General features: G+C 42.4%; 1 pseudogene; it reads right to left on the minus strand.

Annotated features, from left to right (window-relative positions):
- Positions 1-1,875: 1,875 nt before the first annotated feature.
- Positions 1,876-2,723, minus strand: LOC142853788 (small ribosomal subunit protein uS5 pseudogene; annotated as a pseudogene).
- Positions 2,724-2,952: the final 229 nt, after the last annotated feature.

Genomic DNA, 2,952 nt, shown 5'->3' on the forward strand with positions numbered 1-2,952 from the left:
TAGCTAGCAGTATGCTTAAGCTATTGGCCAAACAGTATTACAAATAATATGTTTTCTGTGTGGTTATTTCGGGGCTGGGCAGCGGCCTCCCTACAACAGACTTGGGCATTTTTTCCCTCATATGTGGTATGGTAAGGCTTGGGGAAGATTTTAGAAGTGCAGTCCCCCTATTTTACAGAGACACTCACTGAGGAGTGAGGTTGGCGACATTTGACTTTCACTAGTCTGCTGTGCAGATGGAGTCACATGACTTTACTTGGGCATGACTCATTAGTGTTTTGTCCTCTGTAAATGGTCTCTAAATTTAATAGTGGTATTGTGTAATCAATCATATGGGTCTTGTCAGTGGAGAAGACACCAAATGCTGTGCTCTGCCTTATCCAAAGAGACTCCTGAGCATCGTGACTCATTATGGCTGCAGGAAGGCAGGAAAAAGGATGGCGCAAAGGACTTATCTAAATTGCCTTCTCATGAGCTGAAACTTCAGAGGCAATTTCCATCTCTTCTTCAAGGACAATACATTGTCCCCTTACCTCACCACACAGCTTGCTCCTTCAGGTTCTGATTTGAACTCCATTCCTACTGCTCAGTCTTGCACCATAGATGGCTGTTTAGACTGCGTCCTTTCAGTAAGCCTGAAAACACCGTGGAGCCAGGAGAAATCCCGATCCTATTTCTAGAAATAGATATAGAAAATTAATACTGATTTTAATTAATAACATTTTGAATTGTTATTAGAACTTGTTATCTGAATATTTATGTCTTTTTAATGTGACGTGGTTTCCTAGAACCAGAAGAACCATTAAATTAAGTTCTGAGAATTAGAGTTAGAATCACCATTAAAATACAGTAGACCCTCACACTGACTAAGCTGTTGACGAGTTCACAATTAATATTGTGTTCGAGTATATATTTGATATCTATGAAATTTCCAATTAACTAAGTACTGAAAACTTTATGTACATTGAGGATTTTATTTTCTGAATAAAATGAATTTGAGAAGTCTGTGCTTACATTGATATAAGGATGACTTAAATGTATATAAGGGTGGTAACAACCAAAGTGTAGGTATGGTCTGAGCGACAGGTACTAAAAGTATTTCCTGTCAGGATATGGTGACACAGCCCCATAGTCTCAGCACTTGGGAGGCCTAAGTAGGAAGCTACATAGTGAGACCCTGTCTCAACAGACCAATAATATGAATAAATCGATGGATGGATGGATGGGTGGGTGGGTGGATAAATGAGTGAATGTATTGATTGACTAAAAGGAAGCAATTAGACTAACACAAAAACCTAGATGAAATTGCTTAAAGCAGTTTTGTTTAGGATCACTAAGAAATGCAAACAACTCAACCAATCAATGGAAAATCAATAGTTACATCTATACAAAAACTCCTCACTAATAAAAGGAAAATCCCTGACTGATGCATGCCACAATATGGAAGAATCTCAGATTCTTTATATCAAGTGAAAAGCTGAACACACAAGACCCTGTGGTGTGTATGCCTGATCACATGACCTTCTGAATGAAGCCAGTTGTGTGTACAAAGGTCAGACCGGTGGTTTCCAGAACTGGGACTTGGTTGGCCATGAAGTCGCACCTCCGAGGTGATGGACCTGTTTTCTATCTTGATGGTAGTGTGGCCACAAAACTGTGCATTTCCTCACATATATATTCAGAGTTTGCATCAAGGAGGGTGAATTCTGTTGTGTATTAAATTTAAGAAATGTAACTACCAATAAGTTAATGTTATAAAATCTGTATTTTTTCAATATAGTAATTTATTGCATTTTTGAAGTAGCTAATTATATATTTCCAAATCCATAATATTGCTTGTAGATTTTCATCCCATAACGTCATTTGTTAATTTTTTTATGTGGTGGCCACAGCTGGAGCCTGGGTCCTCTGAACAGAGACTCTGGTGTGGGTTTTCACAAGATGCCCAGCGAATTCCTGATAAGGAGACTTGGTGAACATAGTCACTTTCCTAAGGTCAGAGGTCAGGTAGCTGTAGGTCTTAGAGATGGTTTCAAAGGTGGCCTTGGCCAAGTTGCCCAGGGTGGCAGTGCAGCCCTGGCTGATGTGTAGCAGTCATCAATACCGGCCACCATCAGTAGCTTCTTGGGCACAGGAGCGGAGACTATGCCAGTGCCTCTGGGGGCAGGGATGAGACAAACCAACACAGCCACAGAGGCCTGTCACTCTGCACGGATAGTGTGGCGCTTGCCAATCTTGTTCCTCCAGTAGCCTCTCCGCACAGGGACAATGAAAAGCTTGGCGAAGATGCTAGCCCCTCGGATGGCAGTGGCTACCTCCTTGGAGCACTTAACACGGAGAGCAACATGACCATTGTAGTCCCCAATAGCAACAACAGCCTTGAACCTGGTCTGCCTGGCTGCCCTAGTCTGCTTCTGCCCTGGCGTGATCTTCAGAGCCTCATCCTTTGGGGATGCTCCCAGGAAAAAAAAATCAATAATCTTGGGTTTCTTAGTGGTCAGGGAGAACAGGTAGAGACTTGATCTTCATATCCTTAATCAGGAGGCCCAGCTTCGTGACAGGAATCCACTCCTTGTCTTACCTCTGTGAGCCCCGCAGCCTCGACCACTACCTCGAATCCTCCATCCACCGAATCCTCCATCTTCCGTGGAAGCTACCACAGCCTCCTAATCCTGGGCCCCGAGTCCTCCCGACCCTCCAACTGCGCCGACGTCATCTGCCATTTGTTGTTTTTCAGAAGAAGCTGTTAAAATTTATTTTAAGAAATCCGCCTGCCTCTGCCTACCGAGTGCTGGGATTAAAGGCCAGCCTAGTCTGTAAAAGCTAGTTCCAGGACAGGCTCCATTGCTACAAAGAAACCTTGTCTCGAAAAACAAACAAAAAACCCAAAAAACCAAAACAAATAAACAATAATTTATTTTAAGAAAATCATAAAATATGTGAAAAACCCAC

The sequence above is a fragment of the Microtus pennsylvanicus genome, chromosome 7, assembly GCF_037038515.1.
Source record: "Microtus pennsylvanicus isolate mMicPen1 chromosome 7, mMicPen1.hap1, whole genome shotgun sequence".
Lineage (NCBI taxonomy): Eukaryota > Metazoa > Chordata > Mammalia > Rodentia > Cricetidae > Microtus > Microtus pennsylvanicus.